The sequence below is a fragment of the Dendroctonus ponderosae genome, unplaced genomic scaffold, assembly GCF_020466585.1.
Source record: "Dendroctonus ponderosae isolate FM_Combo_2020 unplaced genomic scaffold, Dpon_F_20191213v2 Dpon_F_20191213_2, whole genome shotgun sequence".
Classification (NCBI taxonomy): Eukaryota; Metazoa; Arthropoda; class Insecta; order Coleoptera; family Curculionidae; genus Dendroctonus; species Dendroctonus ponderosae.
The window spans coordinates 3,736,148-3,747,208 of record NW_026018165.1 but is presented as its reverse complement, the minus strand read 5'-3'; the positions used below and the strand labels follow the sequence as shown (position 1 = coordinate 3,747,208).

Genomic DNA, 11,061 nt, shown 5'->3' with positions numbered 1-11,061 from the left:
AGGCGAAATACCCAAAAAGAAGTTTGTAAAAAAAGCATAATTATATTAATCAAAAAAATCAGCTAATGCCTTAAAGAAAGTGATCGCAGCAAAATTACTACTGAGCTCATTTCATATAGGAAAAAGTGACCTATATCTGCAATAGAATCGAACCAAGTTCTCATCAAATTTATGGGGTATTATACAGCTGACAGAAGGCTAGTACTTACGTCATTGGAAGCATTGTATTTCACGGCTGACCATTTGGTAACGACAAGCTCTGTCGAAGCAAGGCTTTTGTTTGCCGCTCAATTGTTTTCTGCTCTTGTTACACTGTCAGCTCGTGCCGAGGAGAAGATCAAACGAAAAAATAAACTGAAGAATTATGGTTAGGGGTACATGACTAATAAATAAGCAAAAGACCGCTATTGTTGCCTCACCAAGATCATTATACTCAACTAGTTAGTGCTCGGCTTAAATGGAGATGAACAGTAACGCCCTAAGCGTCCGGTTTTGGATTGGATACATTTTTAAAGAACCCGTACTTGAATGAATTTTGAAAACGTTTATCGAAAAATGTGCCTTACTTTTCTGTCGCTTTAAAAAAATTATAGATAATAATGCACCATGCGGCACAAAGGTCAAAGCTAACTTTTTCGTCCGAACTCCTTAACTCCTGGAAGTTCGGCTCCATATCAAAATCACTAAGAACATTTACACCAATTCTTATAACCAGTATTGMAAATTCGAGGAACAAAGTGGTGTTTACTTTTAGAGTATTAGACTTTCAATAGACCTTTAAAAATTCACACAAATCCAAATTATTAAATTATAATGAAAAAAATATATTAATGAAAAATGCCAGTCTATACATTTTAATGAAAATATTCGCCCCAATTTTTTTTGTGAAATGATTTCAAGACTAACTTGTTTAACTTGTTTCAATTACTCAGATTTTCAAATTGAACTCAATTGAAACTTTTTCTTGAACGTTTTCAACAATAAAGTGCACGTTTTGGTTTCTGCAAATTGATGAAAGGCAAATCTAAAAAAGAAGCATATTATTTCAGTGGCTTAACTGCGATACCACTTTCATGGTGCCATAACCAAGGAAAATACTACTATTCATAGACGATTTTGCCTAGAATCCATAAAACTACCATTCATTGCCACAGCGCAGCGCGAGTCAAACAGACCATTTTGAGCCGATTAAAAGAGAAGGAATATCCATAAATTAACGATAAAACTGAGCGTTAACTCTAGTCTTTTTTAGTTCTTTAATTGACTCCAGGATTTACTACGAGTAATTTTATTAACTATATAAGTTATATAGTATGTTAGTTGGACATTTGTACAATCATTTGAAACAGTGATTAATAGACGGCTACCAATACGAAGCGAACGAATACGAATCAAAAGTTTAGGTCGATTCTTCCAATTATACGTAGAATAATTGCAGGTTTATCTGACCAGTAAAGCCATTAGGTAAAGTTGCTTTGGCACCGAACCATAAAACTCCATTTCCTAGAGCCTTTTGTGGCGAAAACCTTAATGATTCGCTTTCTAATTAAATCGAGAAAAAGAACCGAAATCACGTAACGAACGTAATTGTTCGTTGTTATTCTAGCTCTTAATTGTTACTACTCCATAACTCTTGTGTGCCTCCGATACCTCCTAACTTCGTTATTTTTATGACAAAGGAGCAAGACGTTAATCCTACGTTTTTCTCTAGTCATTTAGAGCGTTTAAAATTCTCACTGCGTGTACTCGATGCCACTATGTGTCGGATTCTGCCATTTTCAATTACCACATTTACGACAGGCTGGTGTTCATTGACGAGATTTTATTGTATCTTTCTTTAGTTAGTTAACGCCACAGGAATCCTTCTTTAATTGACTGGCGATAAGATTGAAAAAGCCATACTTAAGCAGTTGCAGTTTAGCTTGCTAATGGCTAATTGGGGTCGCTAATAGTTCAAAGCACCGATGGTTTCTATCTGCTATTGAATGTTTTTTTATATTTTTGAGATCATTAATAATGGGAACATATGATTATTTACATCTAATTAATTTGGTAATAATAGATTTATGAGTAGGTAAATACGATTTGTAAAAATAGTATAAATTATATTACACATTCCGTATCTAAATTAGTTACCCAGTTTAAGTCAAATCCAGTTTATAGACAAAAATATCTAATAAATGCAGTAAGGTAAATGGAAAATAGTGTAACCAACCCCGGATAAAAATTAATTGCGGAAACTGAATTTAAAAAATCAGGGAATTAGAAGCAAATTATGGTTTTGTTTAGTAGCCGATTCAACTTCAGAAAGTGAAGAAATTGTAGCTTTAGCACGGATTTATACGTTTCCAGACTCATCCAGATCAGACTCACAAATATTATTCGTATAGAAGATACATAATCAAATTTATACGAAATGCTTTTGAATTGAATTGAATGAGTTTGAATTAATATGGTTATACCAAACGCTGACCGTAATTTGGCATGTTTCAAAATTGATAAAAAAATGGTGTAAAACCGTGGAATTGGCCACATCGTTCACCAGATCTAATACCGTCGGATTCTATTAAACAACGGAACAAAACGTAGAGGACACTTTAAAAGCTGTGGAGAAAATGTGAATGGCTATTCAACATCTTCTCCCAAACATCATTGAAAATAATAGAATCTTTAAGTTACATAAGGCATTTGTTCCACAACTAATAAAACCCTAACGGTAAATAAAACCGAATACTTGATAAAAGTTAATTTAAAATGGTACATTTGCACGTTCACCCATGTATATGTCTTCAATTAATATGAACATATGAAGTTATTCAAGTCTTAGATTATTGGATGAAACATTGACAAAAATTAAAAATTCGACAAATTTTCCTTCCCGATCTACGAGTCTATGACTGGTTAAAGTTTTCAGATTCGCAAAGCTGTACATTTTCTACATAGACCAACAAAAATTGTTAACATGTTAAATAGATTCCATTGCATTAATTTCTAACTTTCATGCATTTTAATTGAAATTCCATTTCCTACACGTAGCGAATTTAAACATCAACTTCTTTACACCGCATATCAGAACAACCTACCAGATCAAGAACCTTGCATTTTCCTCACGTTGTGCTTCTAAATAGCTCAATACTGAAAACAGACGACATTCTGTCTTCTAAATATCCCTTTGGGATTTCAAACTCCCACATTTCCAATTACTGTACATGTTTCACCTACCAGGTTTATTGGCCTTGCGAGTAACAGTTGACTGCTACATTTTCGAGAAAACAAAATCTCTAAGCTAGCAAAAGATATTTTATTTAGTAGCACAAACTGAAGCCAGGCACTTAGGGCACATAAAAATAAAAATATTTGGTCCAATTAGTTAAAACACATGTACTAATCATTAGTCACGCTGCGAGAAAATGCTTCTTTTACCAACATTTTGTAGATCATTAAGCTTAACCAAAATTAGAGTGATTAATTTTTGTTTCAATTAAGTATAAACTATTTTATATAAAAAACATGTTAACGACTGGATGGGCTTTATCAACCGAAGATATGAAATGTGCCTGTTTTTCACTTATACTAAACCAAAAATCAGTACATATATTTTATAACTTTCTTCCAAATCAGAGTTCTTCGCTGTCTTCTTAGACTTCCTTCATTTTATTGTAACATAGATTTGTAAAATTGTTATCCATTTGAAATTTTAATAAGCGACCAATCATATATGAGTAATTATTTAAGTTTTTAAGTTTAACGAATTTGAACACCATTAGGTACCGGCGATTGACGCATAGAAAAATTGTCAACCGTTTTTGAAAGTTAATGCTGCTAATGCAAGCGAAACGTCGTACGTAAGTGCTGATGGGCCATTTTTATTTAAAGAAATCATATTCCAATTTACAAAAACAGTTGAACATTCTGATTTTACCTGTTTTAACAGTCTTCGTTCTTTTAGTTACGCTAATGGTGACTTTTTAATAAGAGCAACTATTTCTTCTGCATACATTAAAAAATGTTTAGGAGATGCTGAGTTCTGTTATTTTTCTAGAAGACTCTAAGTCATCTTAGTTAAGTTTAAGAGAACATATGTCTACAATTTTTAAAGTAGCCACGCCATAACCGCTTATGATGATAAAGCACTGTGCCTGATTGTGAGAAAATCCAGTCTATCAGTAATTGAAGTTCAGAATAATGAAATTATTAAAACTCGGGGTTTGAATTTCAAAATTAGATGAGACTGAACGTATTAAAGTAAATCATACGACTAACCTGAACATTACAAATGTAAAGTTAATTCAGCAGGCAAAAGCAGAGTTATTTGAACACGCGAATTGTTCACTCAACACTTATTCCATATAAGGGTAATTACTTGTAATTGGAAAACGCCACTAGATAAGCTAAAATTGTATGAAATTAAACCTTTATAAATCAAGCGAAATCTATGCATCATAAATTTGATGCGGGCGACTTTAAAAGTTGCTGTATAATTTTCCAACCGGCAAGTAACACAAGTGCGGTTCTAAATTCTAAAACGTGATTGTTTTCCTGCCGCAGGTTTGCTAGACGGTAAACAAACGGTAACAATGTTTAGATAGCGAAATGTAATTTTGATTTTTTTAATCCCATATCGATTGGACCCTGTATAGGATATTGTTCTCTTGCTGCTTTACGGAATTACGAGCATTCTTAGCACAGCTTTACGAGTATAGGATTCAAGCTTTGTAGAACCGGCCGTAATTACAGAAGCTTGCTGTGAAATCGTGAAAATCACTTTGGCTATTATCATGGTTTTTTAACGAGCATAAGTGGCATTTTATTGCAATTGCATTTAGAGGAAGTTTAACTAATGTGCCACACCACACGGAAGTTTGAATGATTCTGATGTTAGAAAGTAATAAAGAAAGAAGTACGCCATTGATGAACGGCAATACTTGGTCCGTAAACGGTCATAGAAAAAAAATAAATTGTAAACTACAAGAAACTTACATCTTATAAAGCAATATTTAGCACGTGGCAAATTGTTCAAGTGCTTAAGTATCCTCTGGACATTAGGCAAGTTTAATAAAACGATTATGTTACTATATTAATGTATTAATGTTCGCTAATAAATTTTTAAATTCACTCAAGTTTCCCTCAGTGAATAATAGCTGAAGCTGTAAAGGTTCTAATAAAACGTATACAGTTTCTCGCACAATTTGCCTAAATGTCAAAGCGTTATTAGATACTAAACCAGCCAGACGATGTTATATATGCGATTCTTCAACATGAGCAGTTGAAGAATTAAGAAGTGTAGAAGAACCTCACACCAGAATTATTTTTCACATCTGAAATAAAGTTGTGCCCAAGAAAATTAGGCCTTAATAAGTTATATTTCTTTGTATATTCATGAGCTTCAAAAGCATTAAGCGATAGTCTCTATTCTACCCGAACCTATCTAATTTGTTACTTTTCCTGAAAGTGGACTATTTGCACGTAAAATGTGTTGAAGATAAGCTTAACCCTAGAAAAGATCCCAAAAATTAAGTTTAAATGAGATCTCATTTACTGCTAAAAGTTACATAAAATGGCAAAGTAGGATCTATCTTGTTTATCCCTAAGCAAACCTTAAAGTGTACCAATAAGTGAAGCTGAATCGAAAAATAGCGGCATGCACAGAATTGCAACATTCACTTCCCAGGACTATATTTAGCGAGCTGAGGTTCAACATGGCACCTCCAAACCGAAAAGTTGGAACTCTAGTACGAAGATTAAAAGTTCCTGTAAAAAATATCCAGTAAAAAGATCACATCTTTTATTTCACCTGTAGTAATTTTCCTCGGCTGTTCTTAGCAGAGTTAATTCTCAACTTCTTGAATATATCGCCTCTTGATGCTGCAAGATCGATGATTCAAAGTTTGCAAGAAATGTTGTCTTTTCTTGATGCTTCGAGATCTTGATACAATAAGAAATTCGACAATCCTACCATTTAACATTTCTATTGAATGATCTGTTTTAATTTCTGTAATGTTGAGACATCAGTTTTGTCTTTTTCATATTTTATTTCCTATTGCTTTGTTTCGTTTATTTATTTTGCAATTCTAAGCAGGTATTTCTTTTCTAGACTGTTATTCTCAACATCAACCTTTTAATTTATTGCCTTATGTTTTCTTTAGATAGAGATATTCGTTAAATTTTACTACCAATTTAAGTAGAAACTAACAAACTACGACTTTTTTCACGGTAATATTATTTATTATATTAATCGATTTCGACCATTCCAACATTCAGTTTTGATTTTTTTACCAAGACGTATAATTTTGATGTTCCGGCTCGCAAATAAACCTCAATGGTGGGAGTTGTGAGAATGGAGAGTGGTTTCCGTTAGAGTGCAACAATCCCGAGTGTACCATAACTTCAAATCAAGTGGAATAACTTTTAAGTGACACTTTCCTATATAGTCCAGTAAGTAATATCAGTTTCTTATGACGTTACGCTTTATTTTGTGAATGTGAATGGATACTATCGTATTTTCATTGTATGCCTGTTATTGTCTCTTCTAAAGTGTGTTCCAATAAGAACGACGGATTAAAATTTTAAATAAAACATATATATTTGTGGTATAAGTTTGGAACATTTATTGAAAAATGAAGTAGGTACACATCATAACGTTATGAATGGAAAAGACATCGGACAAATGACCACCTCGGCTTTGCTGGCGTAGACGTGCTCTTTTCATAAAATAAAATTTTCAAAGACTGTTGCGCATAAATTTGCGGTATTTTACAGATACAGCGTTGAATTTCATCTGTTAGGCTTCAATCGTTGTTGGTTTGTTCACATAAACTTGTGATTTTAAAAAACCCCAGAGGAAAAGGTCCAAAGGCGTTAAATCGCGTGATTTGGGCGGCCGATGCCGATCTCCAAAACGAGAAATAACACGACTAAGAAATGACTCGTGCAGTATTTCAACATTTTCTCTGGCTGTTTGACATGTTGCATCGTCCTGTTGAAACCACATGCTGTTGAGATCGATATTTTGCAATTTTGGCACAAAAAGTTAGTTGACATTTCACGATAACGAACACCACTCACGGTTAATGCTTGACAACTGCATTTTCGAAGAAAAATGGTCCGATGATGCCTCCAGCTCACAATGCACACCAAACATTGACTCGTTTTGGATGCATCTATTTCTGAACGATCACACGTCGACTTTCAAAACCTCAAATGGGACAATTTTGTCGATTAACGAAGCCATCAAGGTGAAAATGGGCCTCATCACTAAAGATGATTTTCGATGAAAAATCACCAATTGTCGTTGTTCCAAAATCCAACCAACAAAGGTTCTTCGTTGCTCATGGTCTTCCGGTTTTAGCTCTTGAGCCAATTCAACTTTGTACGCATGAAGCTTCAAATCTTCTGTTAAAATTCGAAGCATAGTGGTTGTGGAAACACCAATTTCGTGAGCTCTATGCCGAATTGATGTGGTTGGGCTATCCTCAATATTTGCACGTACTGCTGCGATATTTTCAGTCGCGGCCAGGACAAACGCGTGTTTCTGTTTCCCGTTCATTAACAGACCCAGTTTGCTGAAATTTCTTCATTAATTTTCTCACAGTGGCTTTAGTTGGAGCATTCCGATGGCCCTTAATTGTACGCATTTTGCGAACTGTGGCTGCAAAACTTCCGCCGCTTTGATAATAATTTTTCAGAATGAGAATTCGTTGTTGTATTTTGAACCGCTCCATTTTACTTAACCTCATGCACTACAAAGGGCGCGCAATTCAAAACCGTCGTTCTTATTGGAACCCCTTTATATGCCAAATATATTATAAAGTTTGTCAGCAATACTGCTATTGCATTATTGGTAAACCACATTTGATTAAAAACCAATTGATGCTGCTTATTTAATTCTTGCTCTTGAACTCCAAGATTTAGAGAGATCTTCGAACAGACCTTTTGACTAATCAATTATCATTTTTAAAACAATTAATTTCCTATGTGATAGGTACATTTATTTTAGATCGAATATTACTCAGCAGCAATAAAAATAGTGTTATTTCAACTTGCCACCATACTACTATTATATCTATTAAGGAACTACCTGCAACAGTCGATAATACCTGGATATACTTAAGTTACATTAGCCACTTATCACGCCTCCATGTCATTAGCATACCTATACCGAAAATAGGTCATGTTGTAGAAACCCGATTTATCACATGGAACTTAAATCGCAGATTCCAATTGTGCAACTGATTCCTAAAACTCATATATCAGTTGCACATATCTCACTTACGGCGTTTATGGGCCGCTATCTTTGACACCTCGCTATTGGGTGTTAACTTGTGACGTCACGTCGCTCTGACACACTTCACGAAGATTAATGAAGTTCCTTTTATGTTTATTGCAGGTGCTACTGACCGACCACCTTTCTTCAATTGCGTATCGAGGAAAAGAATTGAATGGGAGTGGCAAAAATTGGCCAAGATCTTATACCATTGCACTCTTAGAGTTCAATCAATTTCAACGCTCATTAATTCAATGGTAAGCAAATTCAAAATCTACTAAGCTAATGCATCGCATAGGTATGGCAACAACTAATGGTATATTGGAAAACAAAGCCAAATTGCATTTATCGATATTTCCAATTCAGCTCGAAGCAAAAACATCACTCTTTAGAATTATATGCACATTTGTTCGAGTGTTTATATAGGCGATAAGTTACATTGTGATTGCAATAACACTAAAACAAGTCCACATTAATTCGTGTTCCATTATGAGTGTGTGGGCTCCAACATAATAGAAGTGTTATTAAATTCTTCCGCTGAAAGCGTTTTGCACGGAGAAAGATTTATGAAGAGTTGTAAAATGTTTTACTTGAGTGACGTTACTTAAGTCTCTCATATTGCTGAACAGATATGATGTGGTCACTATGGCGAATTGGTGCTAGGTGACAACTATTGACGCTGCTTTTTGACTGGATTTAAAATTTTATGTTAGAATTAGTCGAAGAACACGATAGTAACTAATGTGCACTACGAAATACAATATTTTGTTTACCTCATTTTTCCAAAGCCACCGTTGATAGTCACATGAGCAACTAAAGGACACCAATAAACTAAATAATTTCTCTTTAAGTTGAAGTTTAACTATATTCAAGCAGTTTACTTCAGTTTTCGCAATTCTACATTTTGTTGGACATTGTTATAAATGTTATATTAATAATAACTATCAAATCCTACTGTATCAAAATTATGTTGTTAATTGAAAATGACTTAAAACTATAAACATTTGGAAAGAGGAATAATTTCAGAAATGCTGAAACTGTCGTAGGTATACGTATAAATTGTACGTACTTTCCTGACTGTGTTTCAATTCCAAAATTAAAATCAAATCCTGGGTTCTTCAGTCATTTATTTCTCAGAAAAAAAGAAAATACATGCCAAGGCGTAAAGTAGCAACAACGCTACACATTAAAACTGATGATGGTGGAAAACACCGAAACGTTTTTTTAAATTGATAAATGAACAATAAATAAATGACTGAAGAACCCAGGATTTGATTTTAATATACGTATAAAGAAAGCACAAATTGCCTTACAGTTCGGAGGTTTAGTAAAATAAATACCTGTTCTTTAATTTTTGCTTTTCGCATCCAATAATCACCGGCATTAAATAATCCACAGTACATACTACATACTACTAGATCCAAAAATTCAAATTTATTACATCGCAATAATGCAAATAGAAATATAAAAATTGAAAATAGAAAAGAAGGAAAGATGACGTTGATCTTCAACGATTAAATGAACATCCATCATTCCACTACATTTGTTTAGTAATGAGAAGATTGTTTTTAATAAAATATCAATAAACAAAATGCACTATTTTTATTGCATAAAACCCCATCACACTCTAGAAAAGAAAATGGGTGATCGGGAATATTATGAAACAATATTGAAGTGCTCAAATTTCTAGAGAAAATGTAACGAATTTTTTTTGGTTATATGTAATCCAACGAACCTAGATATAGAATTATGAACGTATGCGCTAATAAAAATTTACAAGTTTTTCAAAAGTTCGAAATGGATTTTGAAATATGCCATTTTATTGCCGGAAAGTACACAGACATTTTAAACTTGATATTTTGGTAAAATAGTTGCTGACAAAAGTTGGTGAACTTTGAGGATTTCAAAGAGATGAAACATGATATTCTACAATATGCAACAAAGTTCATATGTTTATAATAATATTTTTTATTATTGGCAAGTAGACAAAACCAAACATCAACATAAAATGCAACCTATAAAAAACAGCGTCTTTAACAAATCAGATGAAAAGCCTGTGCAGGAAAAGTAAAGCAGATAGAAAATAAAAAAGAGGGACCCCATTTCCATATCCAAGGCATCGTGAGCTACATAATGAATGCCTGATTTCTATATTAAAAATATAAGATCGATCATTCAAAGAAACCGATCCATTCACCTGAACGACTGCGATAGATCAAGCGTAAATAAGGCGGAGATTTAAAAAAAGGATGATTAGAAAGGAAGAGGTAAGAGTAGCAGGCATTTACGTATCAAAGTTTAAAAAACACTAAACGGGATTTATTTGGTCCATTTAAATGGCCTTAGGTGGCCTTAGCGGCGGCGGATTTGCAACTGTTTGACTGATGGACGCTTTGTGCACGATGTCGTAAATAGCTAAAGGTCAGTTTGGCATTTGCTCGAATATTTCTAGCATTCCAGACTAGTAATTCGTGTATTTAACCGCTGACTATAGCGGATAAATTATACTGAGAGGAAGCAACATAAAATGCGTCAGTTTATTATTAAATTAGCAAAAGGATTTGAAATGAGATGATGATTGAACCATCGCGTGCCTATACATACAGTTAACTCTAAACATGAAACCTAATATTGTTTTGCATACGAGCTTTTAGTTTAAATTTAATGACAACTCGCATAATCTAATTTATTTCATGAGTAGTATCTAATTAGAAGAACAATTCTAAAAAGTTCGATTTTACATACGACACCATACAAATGTTTGGTGTCGTATGGTCTATTTTTAAACACCAATATTC

The 11,061-nt window shown here is 33.7% G+C and overlaps 1 long non-coding RNA gene across 1 annotated transcript in view; it reads left to right on the top strand.

Annotated features, from left to right (window-relative positions):
- LOC125503502 overlaps positions 1–11,061 on the top strand; it is a 137,057-nt gene that overhangs the window by 77,721 nt on the left and 48,275 nt on the right. Inside the window, exon 4 of the long non-coding RNA XR_007280922.1 lies at positions 8,387–8,520. This is a non-coding gene — a long non-coding RNA (uncharacterized LOC125503502). The remainder of the gene's footprint in view (positions 1–8,386; positions 8,521–11,061) is intronic.